This window comes from Balaenoptera acutorostrata, chromosome 6, assembly GCF_949987535.1.
Source record: "Balaenoptera acutorostrata chromosome 6, mBalAcu1.1, whole genome shotgun sequence".
Classification (NCBI taxonomy): domain Eukaryota; kingdom Metazoa; phylum Chordata; class Mammalia; order Artiodactyla; family Balaenopteridae; genus Balaenoptera; species Balaenoptera acutorostrata.
The window spans coordinates 15480064-15497217 of record NC_080069.1 but is presented as its reverse complement, the minus strand read 5'-3'; the positions used below and the strand labels follow the sequence as shown (position 1 = coordinate 15497217).

The 17154-nt window shown below is 46.4% G+C and overlaps 1 protein-coding gene across 1 annotated transcript in view; it reads right to left on the bottom strand.

Annotated features, from left to right (window-relative positions):
- Positions 1–17154, bottom strand: part of LOXL2 (lysyl oxidase like 2) — a 110670-nt gene that overhangs the window by 76812 nt on the left and 16704 nt on the right. The window lies entirely within an intron of this gene.

Sequence of the window (17154 nt, the reverse complement as noted above, 5' to 3'; positions counted from 1 at the left end):
GCTTTCAGGCTCCAGGCCTCCAGACACCCCGACATGCTGCCCACCCACACCCCAGATCTCATTATGTTTTATACTCTGGACCTCAAGACGGCTGAGACCACTGAACGAGGAGGTCAGAGGTAAAGCCCCTTAAACAGCTCTTACGCAGGGCCTGTCCTTAGCTGAACTGTGGAGTAGCCCCAGAGAGCAGTCCTGAGGCACTGCTCTAGCACCTGGGGAAGCCAAGGATGCCCAGGCGACAATTCCATCCCTTTACATAGTTTACCTCCCTGAGGGCTGCTGGGGGCTGAGTCCCGCCCGCTCTGTGCACAGAGGGGAGGCATAAAGCTCTTTGTACCAAACAGGAGAGGGGCTGAGTGGCCCGTATCAGGCAAGGGAGAGCAGGACAGCAGAGTGAGGGGGAGGGGATCACAGGCTCTGGAGCCAGACAGTCTGGGTTTGCATTCTCATTCTGATACTGACTAGCTGTGTGACCTTGGGCAAAATACTTAACTTCTCTCTGCTGTTTGATGTTTCGTAGCTATAAAATGGGTATCATAATTATATCTAGCTCACATAATTTTTATGAGGATTAAATGAATGGTACATCATAAGCCCTACAGGAGCATTTGCTAAATAAAAATTTTAAATTTTTTCTATTTTCAAGATTGTGGTCACCGAAGCCAGGTGGAGCCTACCTCTAAGAATTCCAGGATGAGGTCCTAGAGCGGGAAATAAAGACTTAGTTCATGTACCTCGATCCTTCCATAATTCAGAGAGCTAGGAAGACTGTCTTAAAGGACTGCAGGTGTGTTTCATGGAAGAGGAAGTAGACTTGGAAGATGGGGTCCCCATAGGAAACCAGGACCAGCAGGTGGAAGCTACAGCAGCGCATCATACATTCTCTATTAACCAGGTACAGAGGGTTAGGCCAATTGCATGCCTCGGTTCATGGCACAACACCAACAAGGAAGGACCAGGTAAGTGCCCAGAACACCTGGGAGGGATGATCTAACTTGCACAGAGGCAGTTCCACATCTGTCGGGATGGCCAGGCAGTGCCTGGTCCCATCCTGGGTTCTGGGGCAGAGATGCCACAGCTTTGGGGGGCAGTCAGGACCGAGGACTTCGGAAGGCCCTCTGGTTCACTGGAGAGCCAGCCATCCTCATCCTGTGACTCACAAACAAGGCCAGAAAGTTGTGGGGTTCCTGCAACGGCCCTCTTCAGACCACAGCCTGACAGGCTAGTACGTGGCTCTGAAGGGACCCCTCATCGCCTCCTCTGCCCTGGCCACGTTTCATTCCTGTCCCAGCATATTGGTGTCCACGAGCTCATCTATGCCTCACTAGAACCTTGAGACATGGGTGGAGTAGCCAGGGATGAGGATTCTTACTCTACGAGGGAGAAAATCAAGAAGCAGAGAGAGAGGACTTTTCTGCTAGACTTCACTGGGGTTGCACAGTTCGTGCAGGCAAAGCCAGAAGTAGTCAACCCCAAGCTACCAAAACATCAATGATCCACTATCACATATTAAAAATGTCCAAATTCCACCTGGGACACAGATGCCTTTATAAGGTGGAACATACCTATGTTCCTGGCTTCAGTTCCAACACTTCTCTCCTTGCCCTCACTCCAGCCCTTCACGTGTCACCCATCCAACCGTATCAGCCTAGACTGGCTTAAGTTTTCCCACCTCGATCAATGTGCTCCATCCCCACGCCTCCCCTTCCCTCCAAAAAGTGTATGTCACAATCCTTCCTGTTCTTCAAGGAAAGCTTCCCAGATGCTCCTCATCAGAATCAATGTCTTCTCTGATTCTCTTTAAAATAGCATCCTGCTTGTGCTTTATACCAGTGTCATATCAGGCTTTAATGGACCCTCAGTCCCACGGGCAGAAGCCATCTCTTGTCATTTCCACACAGTACCATGTGTTTTTGGCTACGGCAGGCTAGCTTGTAACAGATAAACCTTCCCACCAAAGACAACTGGAAAAGGTAGGTAAAACACTAAAAGCATGTATTTGAAGACACTGGAGAGCTATCGAGGCAGAAAGGACTCAAGAATCCAGAGAGATGGGAAGTACAGCGAGGTGAGCCTGACACTTGTGTCCCCTTTTCCCCTTAAGCCACTTGCCAATTCCAAGGCAGTTGCCAACAGGCTGGGAAGCTAAGCAAAACTTCAGGCATCCTCCCAGGATTGAGGACACAAAAATTGGAGTTCAGAGCCTGCGAAGGAGGAAGGGTCCTGTTAAATAGCCCCAGGCTTTCAGATAGGGGTCCCTGAAGGGCTAAACTCTAGAAGTTAGGACAGAGTTACGTTCTACGTGTTAGAAAGATCTAACATCTGTATAATTGAAATTCCAAAAGAGGAGAGAGGGAATGTCTGGAAGAAATATTTGAAAAGATAATGGCCAAGAATTATATGAAACTGATGAAAGATATCAAGCCCAAGAAGTACAGTTTACAAAAAAAACCATACCAGGGCACATCAAAATCAGACCATGGAAAATCCAAGACAAAGAGGAAAGCTTACAAGCAGCCAGAGTATAAAAGGAGCATTACCTTCAAAGGAGCAGCAATAAGGCCAACAGTTGGCCTCTCAACAAAAAACAAGGAAACAAAGAAGATAATCACATGACAGTTTCAAAGGGTTGAAAAAAGAAGTCAGCCTAGAATTCTGTACCCCCTGGAGAGAATAAAGGTTTTCACAAAAGTGGAGAGAGGACTTCCCTGGTGGTGCAGTGGTTAAGAATCTGCTTGCCAATGCAGGGGACAGAGGTTTGAGCCCCGGTCAGGGAAGATCCCACATGCCGCGGAGCAACTAAGCCCGTGCACCACAACTACTGAGCCTGTGCTCTAGAGCCCGCAAGTCACAACTGCTGAGCCCACGTGCCACAACTACTGAGCCCACGCGCCTAGAGCCCGTGCTCCACAACAAGAGAAACCACCGCAATGAGAAGCCCGCACACCGCAACGAAGAGTAGCCCCTGCTCGCCACAACTAGGGAAAGCTCATGCGCAGCAACGAAGACCCAACGCAGCCAAAAATAAATAAATAAATACATAAATGTATTTTAAAAAAAAAAGTGGATAGACTTTGTCATCAGAGTTCTCCAAGATGAAAATACTAAAGGGAGTTCTTCAGACCACAGGACAAATCATCCTAGATGTGGAATGAAGGAAATGGAAGAGGGAGCTATGCAGGTAAATCTGAATGAAGATCAACTGTGTAAAATAATAATGTCTTATGGGGTTTAAAATATATGTGTCATTAAAATACCATGGTGAGGGCTTCCCTGGTGGCGCAGTGGTTGAGAATCTGCCTGCCAATGCAGGGGACACGGGTTTGAGCCCTGGTCTGGGAAGATCCCACATGCCGCGGAGCAACTAGGCCTGTGAGCCACAACTACTGAGCCTACGCCTCTGCAGCCTGTGCTCCGCAACAAGAGAGGCCGCGATAGTGAGAGGCCCGCGCACCGCGATGAAGAGTGGCCCCCGCTCGCCACAACTAGAGAAAGCCCTCGCATGGAAATGAAGACCCAACACAGCCGTAAATAAATAAATAAATAAAAATACCATGGTGAAAACAGCACAAAAGGTAGAAGGGGATTAAATGGAAGTGTTCCAAGGTTTTTGCACTATCTGGGAAGTGATGAAAGTACTCTTTTCTATTAGACTTCAGCAAATCGTAATAGTCTTAGCTAGAGGCATACTGTAGTTGTTATGTAATCAGCATAAGAAGAGAAAAAAAGTAGAATAAACATGGCAATAAAGGGGAGAAATGATGGAAGTATTTTTTTTAAAAACCCTGATTAATCCAAAATTAGAGCAATAAAGCAGAGAAAAAGTAACATAGAAGAGCTGTCACAAACAGAAAAAATAGTAAGATGGTGGATTTAAAACCAAATATATCAGTAATTTCATTAGATGAAAAAAAATACTGCAATGAAAAGACAAAGATTGTCATAATGGATTTAACAAAACAATATTTTCTATTTCCTATGGAAGACCAAGAGGTTTAAAGTAAAAGGATGGAAAAAGATTTACCACACACACATTCATCCAAAAAAAGTTGGTACAAAGTAAGATAAAGTCAACTTTAAGACAAAAAATGTTACTGAAGACAAAAACTTATGATGATGAAAGAGTCAGTCCATCAGGAAGATATTAACTAACTCTTCTCAGTTTGTATATACAGACTCCACATGTATGAAATAAATATTGACAGAACTAATAGGAAAAAAACGACAAATCTGTAATCAGAGTGGGAGATATTACACACTGTTCATCAGGAGAAGCAGACAAAAAATCCTTGTACTAAAGAAGTGAACAATATGATAAACAAATACGACCTAATTGACAAGTTTCTATCAACTGGACTCAGAAGACAGACTTGCGTCAAGTCCACATGCAAGATTTACCCAAATGGACCCTAAGCTGGGTCATAAAGCAAGTCTCACCACATCTAATGAAATCACACACAATGTGTTCCCTGACTACAGTAGAACTAAGCTATACACCAATCATAAAAGAATAACCAGAAAATCCCCCAATATTTGGAAATGATGTAAAAGGAAAAAAAGTCTATTTCTATTAATTTCCATTGAGGTCACAGAATCAAATTGATTTACTCATTCAACAAACATTCACTGAGCTGCTGCTACACATTAGGCCTCATGTGGGTAAAGCAGACATGCTCTTGCTGTTGTTCTAATAGGAACTGACAGGGCATTCATGTTCTAGCTGTGGTTTGCCTACGGGAAATCAGTGAATATTCATGGATTGAACCACCTGAGCCAGGTGGCCTGACTTTGAACTCAGGAAAGTTTTTCCTCTTGTAGCCAGTGTCTATATCCTCATCTGGCAGAAATTTAAGACAGAAAGTCCATGACTTGCCAAAGGTCCCGCAGAGTGACAGAGCTACAACCAATATGAAGCTAACATTATAAAGTGCCTCCTCTGTGCAGGCACTGTGTATGAATCATGCCTTTTTATTTTCTGTATTTCTGCTGTTTTGATATCTGGGGTCTATGCTGACTCTGGAGAAAGACTACTCAGAAACTATGCTACCCACCTTCTGGTTAATTCTTAGAGATGATAAAGGACTCACCCACAAGTGTACTCTGCATGTGCAAACCAATCAGTCCAGAGCTATACATTCCCAACTACTTCCATTCTCAAGATCTCACACTCTGGGCCACTAACCCCCGGCCCTAATCACTCTAAGACCAGGTACCAGATAAGTAGAGATGGTCCCTATGCCCCAGAGAGGGGTGAAATTATTCAACTAACCAATCCTTAACCTGATTAGCCTGCTTACTGTGACAGTCATAGTAGATGCTCTTGCCCACACTTTCCCCTCACTCCTGCCTCTGACCAACCCTGGTGCTTCTTCATGTGGCCCTGCATGGTGTGCCAGGCCTCCTTGTTTCTAGGGATCTGTGACTATAATCTGCTTCCTCCATGACAGTCATTTCTGTGTCTGTGTCTTTCCACACCTGATTAAAACAAATCTTGGGTACATTTTTAAATGTACACATGATTTAATGTTTAAACACATGATTCTCAACATTCTGCTGTATTCATTCACTTAATGGGGCAAACACCATTATTATCAAGGCACAGAGAGTTTCAGCTAGTTGCCTCAGGTTGCACTGTTGGTTAAGTGGCAAGGCAGGCTCTGAACGAGGGCAGCAGGCTGACCTGTGTCCTTCACCTTCACCTCTGTGCTCTAACAGCCCCAGTCCAGCATTTTCTTACCATCTCCCAAGCTCCCCCTCACGCGAGAGCTTACAGAGGCCTGCAGATTGTCTATTCACATCTCAAAAAGAAATGGAAAAAGTATGTGGTTCTGTAATTTTTTAAGAAGAAATCGTAATCTCTGGATTTGCATATCTATAAACTGCTCCACCCATCTTCTTGGACTCTCCAATCTGTGGGAATGGCTAGTGTTCAACTCTTAAATCTTTCCTACAAAAGTGCTCCTGAATTTTTGCTTCCTTTGTGGGGCTTCTACTGCTCTCTACCCTGGGGAATTGTAAAATATTAGACCCAGATGCTTCTCTTTTCCTTTTAAAAATAACTTTTATGGTTTTTTCTTTCTTATTGCAAAAGTTATACAACCTGGTGATACAAATCTGGAGAACACAAACAAGTGAAAAGTAGAAAAGAATGTGCAATACCCCTACTGGAGAGAATGATTGTCAACACTCTGGTGCACACGCCTTCCAGCCTTTTTTCTGTACATACATATTTCCTCTTAAAACTTAGAATAATTTTCTACATACTGCTTTGTAAACTGCTTTTCACATTTACCAGTGTATTGCAAACATCATGCCTCATTGACTTTTACAAGATTTTTATTACATAGTATTCAATCTTATGGATGCACCATAAGATTGAATAATCTTACCAGTAAATTTTTTACTGCTATTCACATAGTTGAAATGAATATCCTTGTAGCTAAAATTTTCCACAGTCTTGGGATAAATTCCTAAAGGCAAAATTGCTGGGTCAAAGGGCTGGTAAAAAGCGAACGCTTCTGCAAAACTATATTAACTGCCTCCAGAAGGACTGTGCTAGGGTACAGGTCAGCCTGAAGTACGTAGATTTCCCCACAACCTCAAAATTCTAGCTATGACCATGCTTTCAGACCTTTCTCCATCTGATAAGCAGGGGGGAAAAGAGGTATTCTGTTTTAACCAACGTTCCTTTTGCTACTAGTGAGGTTGACCTTTTTTTTCTTCAGGCTCTATTGGCCACCTGTATTTCTTTTTTTTGGAAATTATCTCTACATGTTTTGTTTTTTTTTAAATTTTCATCTCCTTTTATTGAAGGAAATAAAACTTGTGCTGCAGAGGCAGTAGTACCTCAGAGCATGACAAGGTAGCCATTGGGGCTGACATGACAAGACATAATGCTGGCCAGGGGTCCTACCATAATGGGAAGACCAAAACCACAAAGATAGCAGGAGGTAGCAAACATCCCCAACACCCAGTGCAGGCATTTCCATTTGCAGAGAGCTTGGCCATGCATTGTAAAAACAGGGTCCCCTCACAGGTGGCAGACTATCATCTCAGGCCAACAAATCCATCCAAAACTAACACGTAGTCTCAGATTTGGAGATCGTTCCCTTTGACCCAAAGATTCAGGCCATCAGAAGATCTGAGTTAATCTTTTAGCTCCTTATTGCTGATGGAAAAAGAAGCTGAGTTCTTGAAACATCACATAGGTATAGCTGGACAGGTGCTGATGCCCAGCCTTGTTCTAAAAGCAGCTAAATTTTTTTTTTCCTGACTTTTCACACTGCTCTCACCCAGCATGTGCCCTAGGAAACCTCTCAATGTTCTAAACAAGGACAGAATGAGGGCAGCAGCCTAGGGGGATTTAGGGAGTCAAAAGCTGCTACACAGCCAAGACCATTTCACAAGAAATAGCGTGGGGAACACTATTGGGTCAAGATCCTCCCAAACAGCTGCTAGAAGCATACACGAAGAAAAATGTGGTAGCTCTCCCTCCCATATCAGGATCAGCTGTGCCAAAGTCATGGTCCAGAAAAAAGAGTCATTTCATGTCCCTGGAAGAATATCAACCCCCATGGCATTCCTCAAGCTATTCCAATTTTCAAGTACAACAGTGTGTTTGGGCAGTTTTGAAATAGAAAAGCAGGTGCTAAAGAAAAAGGAAAAATCTCAACCGACTGCAAATTGATAATGTTATAAAGCCAAAAATTTATACAGTCAAGAACTGATTGGTGGGCGGAAGGATTTTGCTACGTAGAAATAGCATTTTCCACATTGGCATCCATCCAACCCTCAGGAGGGAAAAATTGCCAACGTCCAAAGCAGAGCTGCGGAGGATGGAGAGCAAAATGCCCTGCGGCTCCACCCACCGCCGACCCCCTGACCCGAGGCGGGCTGCCACCCCCTGCAGACCAGAGGCCTCGCCCGCTCCTCCCAGGCGCCGGTTTCCGTTCTGCACTTGAACTCGAGTTCAGCCCTTTCTCCGCAGGAGACTCTAGCTGCTGGGGGCGAGGGTGGCCTGGAGGGGAATCCGTCCAGGGTGGTCCCCCTGCTTGTGGCCCCCGCTGCAGCGCGTCCCATGACAAGACTGTTGGCAGCCTGATGATCCGGTTTAGAACCGAGCCCCACCGGGCGTCCCCAGTTGCGGGGACGGGGACCGGCGCCCCTCCCGGGAGCAGGCAAGTGACTCCGGGCTGGCAGTCCCTTCGAGATCCGGCCGCCGCCGCGCTCTGCGGCCCCGCTCCCCGCCCTTCCCAGCGCCGGCGGCCGCGGAACCCGGGTGTCCTCAAGCCCAGGTGGCGGCCGCACGCGGCCCGGGGTGGGGTGGGCGGCACACGTGAGCCCGCGAGGGCGTTTCGGGTGACCAGGGTCCCTGAGCGGGGACCGTGCGCTGACTCGGCCGCCTAGGCTTCCCGGCCCCGCTGCAGCGGCGCTGGAGCCGGCGCCTGGGGCCCCGCGGCCTCCCCTTGAAGCAGGCCAGGCTCCGTGGGAGCGGATGTCCCCTCTCTGCTCACATCGCTCACGCGGAGCCAGTGCTGTCGGTGATGGGGGTCTCGGCTGGGCCCCGGGCCTAGCACGGTGCCTGGCACATGTTGGGCGCTTATTAAAAACCGGTTGGACAATAACAAGGTAGGATAGCTCAAAGTACACCCATCCTCAGGATGGTTTTAAAATAAGCTCTACTGCTTGATCACAGGTCAAAGGGCTATTAAAAGTGAAGTGGATGGATGGAGGAGGCCCTTGGCTTCCTCATCTTCCATTGTATGGGTCTTCTTGCCTCTCAGCAACCCTTCCTCCGGGTACCTATTGGCACCATTGGTTCCCTGGAGAGACGATGTTGGGTATCTTGGAATCAGAACATAAGGGTCTGAATCCTGACTTCACCACTTCCAAGCTCTACAGATTTGGGGGTACTTTTGGAGCCTGGATTTCCTCTTCTGATCATGGAAATAAGCTTCCTTGCAGATGTATATGTGATGATTAAATGAGATAACATGGAAATCCCTAGCACACAGCATGGCTTCACTCACATTCGTTTTCTTCTTTCCTTCCTGCCACTTCTGAACCCCTGAGCCTTGTTCTCAGTAGGTACTCAGCAAATATTAATTGAATGAATAAATATAAATTCCTATTCAAATCATCACACCTTATCAAAACTGCCTTTTCTTTCTGACCTAATTGCATAAGAAAGCGAGCTGATAAATCCATTCCTTATTAATTTATTGTATTAAGAAATTTAACACATGAAGGAGTAAATTTGTGACTTTTCTATGAAGAGGGAACTTCTTTGTTTTAGCAGGGAAATTCCTAGATATGAATTTTAATAGTTGAATTTTACATATTGTGCAATGCTGGAAGTAAGGGCAATAGGGTTTTGGTGAGTAGGTGGACCTTCCACATGCCCTTCAACTCTGCTGACCTGGGTGCCTCTGAAATGCACTCTGTGTTGTAAAGGGGGTAGGCAGACACTGGGGTACTTTATGGGAAGTGAAGATCCCCTGGGATCATAAAATCGCACCCCAACACAGAATCAACGCTTGTGTCTAGACAAGAGTCATGGGTTATAAGGCTGGACCTAGTAGAGGCAGAGTGAGGCATGATCCCAGCCCAACACAGCTGATTTCCTGGGAGATTCGCCACCTCGCGACACACGCCAGTGTCTGCCCGAAAGGATGAGCCCCTAAACCCGGGCTGGACACTGCCTAAGGGCCCATCAAGGCCCAAGGCAGTGAGCACTGCTGCTACTCACGGGGGAGAATGGGGGCCCTGCAGTGTCTGCCGGGTCCACAGGGCAGACCCACAGGGAACAGGGATTCCTCAAGTCCCACTTCCTCTGAGAAGCCCGATCCAGCGACTTCTGCCCTCTCGGCTCCCCTCCGACAATGCCTGCAGCTGTGCTCAGGAGGCTACAGGGGCTGGTCATCTCCTCCTGCTGCAGGTGCACAGACAGCCCCGGCATACTCCACTGCCCCTCTGAGGCCATTTCCAAACAGACACCGGCCGCAGGAGGGCAGAGGGAAGGCTTGTGGCTTAAGAGGCTCCATCTTTCAGCGGGAACAGTATCTTAGAAGGTGCTGGGAGGCAAATGTGCTTTACTTTTGGGGGTCTGGTAGTTTTATGATGCGAGAACTGTGGTGAGCCCTTCCACGTAATTCCCCCCACCTAGGACGTATAGACTTTCTTATTCTATACCTAATTTATGTATTCAATTCCCCTCCCCTCCCCCATTCTAAAAGGATGACCTCTGCTTTTATGCCACAGCCTGGATACCACATGAGCTGGCAATGAAGGTGGGATTCTGTTCATGAGAAAGTTAGATTTTTTAAAAATCCTATATTTTATTGATTACTCATTCTGTATCAATGACTGTGTGAAAAGTGCTTTACAGGTATGAACTCATTTAATCCTCTAGTCTAGACTAGCGTTTCCCAAAAGAAACATAATTCAAGCCACATATGTAATTTAAACTTTTCTGATAGCCCCATTAAAAAAGTAAAATGAAATGGGAGAAACTAAGGCTAAAGATATATTTTGTTTAACCCAATATATCCCAAATATTATCATTTCAGTATGTAATCGATTTAAAATTATGAATGAGGTATTTTGCATTCTTGTACGAAATCCTTGCAATCTGGGGTGTACTTTACACCGACAGCACATCTCAATGTGGACTAACACATTTCAAGTGCTCAGTGGCCCCCTGTGGTCGTGGCTGCCATACTGGATGGTAACAGCTCCAGGCAACCCTCTGAGAGAGGTACTATCAGCATCTGTATTTCCCTGAGGGAAACCCAAGGGACAGAAAAGCTATAGCTAAAAAGTAATCAAGCTGGGATTTGCACCCAGGCAGCCAGATACCAGAACTGCTACCTTTATTGACTAATTGTTCTTATCTCTGTCACTGAGCAAGCACACTCTGGTATATCAAGTGTTGCCCAGGACCAATTTCCTTGAGAAAACTGCTTTGGGTCAAAGGATTTGAGTTTCATTAAGAAATGTACCAGCGGGCTTCCCTGGTGGCGCAGTGGTTGAGAATCTGCCTGCCAATGCAGGGGACACGGGTTCGAGCCCTGGTCTGGGAAGATCCCACATGCCGCGGAGCGACTAGACCCGTGAGCCACAATTGCTGAGCCTGCACATCTGGAGCCTGTGCTCCGCAACAAGAGAGGCCACGATAGTGAGAGGCCTGCACACCACGATGAAGAGTGGCCCCCGCTTGCCGCAACTAGAGAAAGCCCTCGCACAGAAACGAAGACCCAGCACAGCCATAAATAAATAAATTAATTTAAAAAAAAAAAGAAATGTACTAGGATCCAAAAGATTAAAAAGAAAAGCTTGAATTTTAATTTGAATTAAAACAAAACAAAACAAAACAAACAAACAGAAGTGTGCTATGTCTCTTACCTTTTTTGGTGCCTATTCATAAACAAATATGGTAAATTCTCCCTCTACTGTTCGGGACATTTGATGACATTTGGATTGATGGAAGTCACATTTCCCCTCTTCACACCTGCTCTATCAGTTCTCAGTCAGAGATTTTGATTTCACTAAAGAAATCAAAAATTCTGGTGGAGACATCTAACTGACACCATAGTTGGGAGAGTTTTTAGACGATGGGGAGATCTAGTCTCAGCTTTCACCTATGAACACCTCCAAGGTCACCAACAGCCCAAGAGTCTACACCAGTGAGGTTGCATCACCATCCGTCACAGAAACTCTGGGAACATCCTCTACCCTGAACACAAGCCAACTGGGTCAGCAGAACATTTCTGTAGCTGGTTCACACATACCAAACGAAGTCCAGGTTTCACCAACCCTCTGCAGGCATGCAGAGTTCCACAAGAGGATGACCAATCTTGCAGAGTCTTCTGTTAAAACTGCATGTCAGTGAAGTCCAGGAAGGACTGCGGCAGATGGACTTAATCCTTCACATGGTTTAGCTGAGGAGTGGGTCATGATTACAGGGGTCAAGGCAAGATGCCCAAGGACCTCAGTATTTGACTAACAAGAATAAGAGTGCTAGAAGGAATCAGCTGTGACCGTGGCTTATCAGAAAGTGGTAAATTATCTCTCCTGATATTTTCTCACTGGGCTCTTGGCTAAGCAGTTGAAGACATTCTTACGTTCAATTCAATCCATTTAAGGATACAAGTTCACACAGTTGATACTAGTGTAAGCTTTGCCGACAAGAAGCCCTGTGGCACCCAGGGGGTGTCTGGGAGACATGGGGAAAGAATTCCTTCACATCCCCAGGACTTAAATCCCAGGCATTCCTGAAAACCATCAGCCAGAATCAGCTCACCTTCCCCAAGGGCCTCGAGCACCCCCTACATTCAGCGTCCCCTTCAGGCAGCTTGCACATTCATCCTCTACAGAGAATGGGCTGCACGTGCCATCACCTCCCATTGCCACTAAGCAGCGTGGCTCAGTGGTTCAGAGTCACACAGAACTGGGTTCAGATCCCTCTTCTATCACCTATTAGCTCTGTGACCTCAGGCACACTTAGATTTTCTAAGTCTCAGTATTTCATCTATAAAATGGAAACGATACGTACTTAAAAGCAACTTTTTAAAGGAAAAAACAAGAAACACCTTCATTTCAGGACTCTTCCAAAAATCAAAGATCATGTTTCTTAAGTTTCTGAACCATAGTAGGTGGTCCCCCCAAAATCAGGTAAAATATTTGGGTTCCAACAGGTGCTGCCTGCTAGATTTGAGTCAGGCTGTTCAAGTGCCAACTACAGTTCTGGTTGATGCTAAGCTGTATAATGTAAGTGGTTGTATTTAATTTTGTACTTCAGATTTCCCCAAGTGTTATTTGGGGAACTGGGAACTCCCGAGGATGAGCTTAGGTACTTTTTCCTGGATCTAGCTCTTTCAAGAACTGACTTGAAAACTAGAGATAGACATTTGCTCCAAAGAATATACAATATTGGAGAAAAGTTGTTACCTAAATCAAAAAGTGTGTTCACATGTGCTATGTAAACTATGTAGGTGCTAAATTGTGCCAAGTTCCATGGGAGGGTGGGCTCCAGGGAGTCTGCAATGCCTGCAAATAAGACTTTTAAGCAGGGCTGATGTCAATTTTCTTGGTCTTGCTGGGAGTTGGGGCTGAGGGTGTGGTCAGAGGGAGAGAAAGAGTTCTAAGCCTGGATCTTGCTCGAGTTTCTCAGTTCATCATGAACAGTGCTCCTTCAGTTGTCTGATAAACCTCATTTGTTGGAGGACATCTTTAACTCTGAAACATATGTCACCCCTGAAACTTTCCAGTATATTCTAGAAACACTGATTTTTATATTTTATTGAAATATAGTGGACTTACAATGTTGTGTTAATTTCTGCTGTATAGCAAAGTGACTCAGTTATACACACACATACACATTCTTCTTTATATTATTTTCCATTATGGTTTATCCCAAGATATTAAATATAGTCCCCTGTGCTATACCATAGGACTTTGTTGTTTAGCCACTCTATATGTAATAGTTTGCATCTATTAACCCCAAACTCCCACTCAATCCTTCCCCCATCCCCTCTCCCACTTGGTGACCATAAGTTTGTAGAAACACTGATTTCTATGATTCTAGGCATGGCATTGTACTGATAATGGATGAATATTTGAAAATACTTTACTTAATTTTGATCCAACAGGGCTCCAAAAGAAAAAGGAGAAAATCTATAACTAGAATTTCCAGGGCCCTTTTCTTTTCTTTTTTTTTTTTTTTAAATATTTTGCCTTCTTTTCTTTTTTAATAAATTTACTTATTTATTTTTGGCTGCGTTGGGTCTTCGTTGCTGCACGCGTGTGGGCTTTCTCTAGTTGTGGCGAGCGGGGTCTACTCTTCGTTGCGGTGCACGGGCTTCCCATTGCGGTGGCTTCTCTTGTTGCGGAGCACGGGCTCTAGGCACGCGGGCTTTGGTAGTTGTGGCATACGGGCTCAGTAGTTGTGGCACACGGGCTTAGTTGCTCCGCAGCATGTGGGATCTTCCCGGACCAAGGCTCGAACCCGTGTCCCCTGCATTGGCAGGCGGATTCCTAACCACTGCGCCACCAGGGAAGTCCCCAGGGCCCTTTTCTTAAGCTGCTCTTTTGACAGCTGAATTATTCTGCTTGGGAAAGAACATCAAAGGCCTACTCCAAAAAAGTCTCTGAGTCTCAAGATTTCCTTGGGGCTACTCAAATGTTTCTCTTCCCCCCAAAGCAATCCCATTCGAATGACTTCATCATCTACCTGAGAAAAGGCATTCTGTGTTGTAGAACTTGCCGGTGCAACAATATTTTCTGAAAAGCCAAGTGGCTTTGGACTACCCCAGTGCATTCTTAAAGAATATGACAGACCTCGGCTTCTTACCACTGACACCTGAGTGTCAAAAAATGCCAATATGACCAATTATTTCCTAGTCAATAACAAAGACATGCATGGTGGGGGGGGACACATTGTAAAAATTGTACACTATTTGTGCATTTAGCGCCTTTAGCAAAAAGCACTGCTCTGACCAAAAGCTGATCTCCTTAACTCCTCCCATCCACCCACCAACGTGACTGTCCGGAGCACAGAACCTCCTAAAACGGGCCTCCCTCAGGCTCCAGCTTTGCGTGACTGGCCTCACCCTTTCTGAGGGCCCTGGTAGGTAGGGAAATGATTCCTTCTGCCCAGCACTTGCTCCACATCTTGTGCTCTGGAGCCCCCAGTAACTGGCCTGCTGACCCAAATGAGAAGCATCACATCAGCGACCATGCGGCTCCCCAGCCAGGAGCAGTGGCCCTGGATGCAAAAGCCACTCGCTTAGTGTCATAGAACCGTGGAGCGTAGCACTCAGCTGGATTCTTTCACCCAGACAGAATGGTCCCCTTGATGTCTCTGCCAGATGTCAGCATTCAGCTATGGGGTCAGGGGAGGGATGGGGGCTCTCTCCTCCATCAGACCCTCCCCCTGCCGCCTGCCAGGGGATTCCTGCTCAACCAGCAGGAGTGATGAATGGTCCTCATTCACGGCCCAGAGCACACGGGAGAGGCTACCCCAGCTGTGGTTGGACGCTGCTTCTGGCCGCACACGGAACACATTCCTTTTTGGAGGAAGGCTGTCTTGGGTGGATGGGTTTGGTGCTCAGAGAATGAGGGAAGCGGGTGGAGACAAGGGGGCCCTTCTGAACCACCTCAGACAAGAATGCAGACTCTGACACCACACTTGGCCAGGGCTGGTCCATTTGGCCCCTGGCCAAAGATTCCACCTTGGTCCTGTCTATTTCTGGCCACAGAGTGGGAATGTTCAGGGCACGGTGAAATGGCCAGAGGTAGGCATACAAAACTGAATTTTTTTCAGCCTCCAGAAAGAGACCTTTGTCAGGCATAATTTGTTGTGACCAATTGGGGTTCCCCAAGGTCCATCGTTGCCTCTGGGTGGAATCTCATTCTGACCAGGCTGTTTCCTGGGGAGGATGAAGGTACAATTTCAAACACTTTAAAATGTGCCACTGGAGACTCTCAGATTGAATGGGAAAGCAAAAGCCAAATAAATACATAGTGTCTGTAAGAGACACATCTTTTTTTTTTTTTTTAATTTTATTTATTTATTTATTTATTTATTTTTGGTTGCATTGGGTCTTCGTTGCTGTGCACGGGCTTTCTCCAGTTGCGGCGAGTGGGGGCTACTCTTTGTAGCAGTGCACGGGCTTCTCATTGCAGTGGCTTCTCTTGTTGCGGAGCACGGGCTCTAGGCACGCAGACTTCAGTAGTTGTGGCATACGGGCTCAGTAGTTGTGACTCGTGGGCTCCAGAGCGCAGGCTCAGTAGTTGTGGTGCACAGGCTTCGTTGCTCCGCGGCATGTGGGATCTTCCCGGACCAGGGTTCGAACCCCTGTCCCCTGCATTGGCAGGCGGATTCTTAACCACTACACCACCAGGGAAGTCCCCAGGGCCCCCAAGAGACACATCTTATCTCTACAGCTTTTAGCCCATAAAGAAGGGGCAGGGGAAATCCAAAATCAGTGCTACTGCTTGAAGGCAGAGGAAGCACAGTGAGGCAGGGATGCCCATCGGGTTCAAATTAGCCAACCCCCCCCCCAAGCCCTAAAAAAATGGAGCTATGGTTTGACTACAGGATAACATATAGTAATTGAAAGAACATGGTGCTGGCATCTGAGCGTGGTCCCAGGTTCAAATCTGGCTTCTGCAAATACAGAAGGGTCTCAGGGTTTTAGAGCAGCGGTCCCCAACCTTTTTGGCCCCAGGCACCAGTTTCATGGAAGACAATTTCTCCACGGACCGGGGGTGTGGGAGATGACTTCAGGATGATTCAAGCGCCATTACATTTATTGTGCACTTTATTTCTATTATTATTACATTGTAATATATAATGAAATAATTGTACAACTCACCATAATGCAGAATCAGTGGGAGCCCTGAGCTTGTTTTCACTTGCCACTCACTGATAGGGTGTTGATATAAGTCTGCACGCAATTGATTTATTATGGTCTCTGTGCAGTGAAACCTCTCTGCTAATGATGATCTGTATTTGCAGCCACTCCCCAGCACTAGCCTCACCACCTCAGCCCCACCTCAGATCATCAGGCATTAAACTCTCATAAGGAGCGTGCAACCTAGATCCCTCGCATGCGCAGTTCACGGTAGGGTTCGCGCTCCTATGAGAATCTAATGCCACTGCTGATCTGACAGGAGGTGGAGCTCAGGTGGTAATGCGAGCAATGGGGAGAGGCTGTAAATACAGATGAAGCTTCGCTCACTCGCCTGCCGCTCACCTCCTGCTGTGCAGCCTGGTTCCTAACAGGTACCAGTCGGTGGCCAGGGGTTGGGGACCCCTGTTTTAGTGGGTTCCATAAAATGTATAAAGTGCCCAGGACAGTCAGTGACTGGCTCAGCCGTGTTCAATGAGTGGTAAGTATTATAGTTATAAAATCCACAACAACCTGGAAAAATTCCAGGAGGAGTGTCACTTAACCCATCAACCACTCTTCAACCGCTCTTTTTTTTTTTTTTTGGCCACACCAGGAGGCTTGTGGGATCCCCAACCAGGGATCGAACCCTAGGCCCCCTGCAATGGAAGCTCGGAGTCCTAACCAGTGGCCCACCAGGGAATTCCCACCCATCGACCACTCTTAACACGGCACTTGGGTAACAGGTTTTAACCATCCTCCC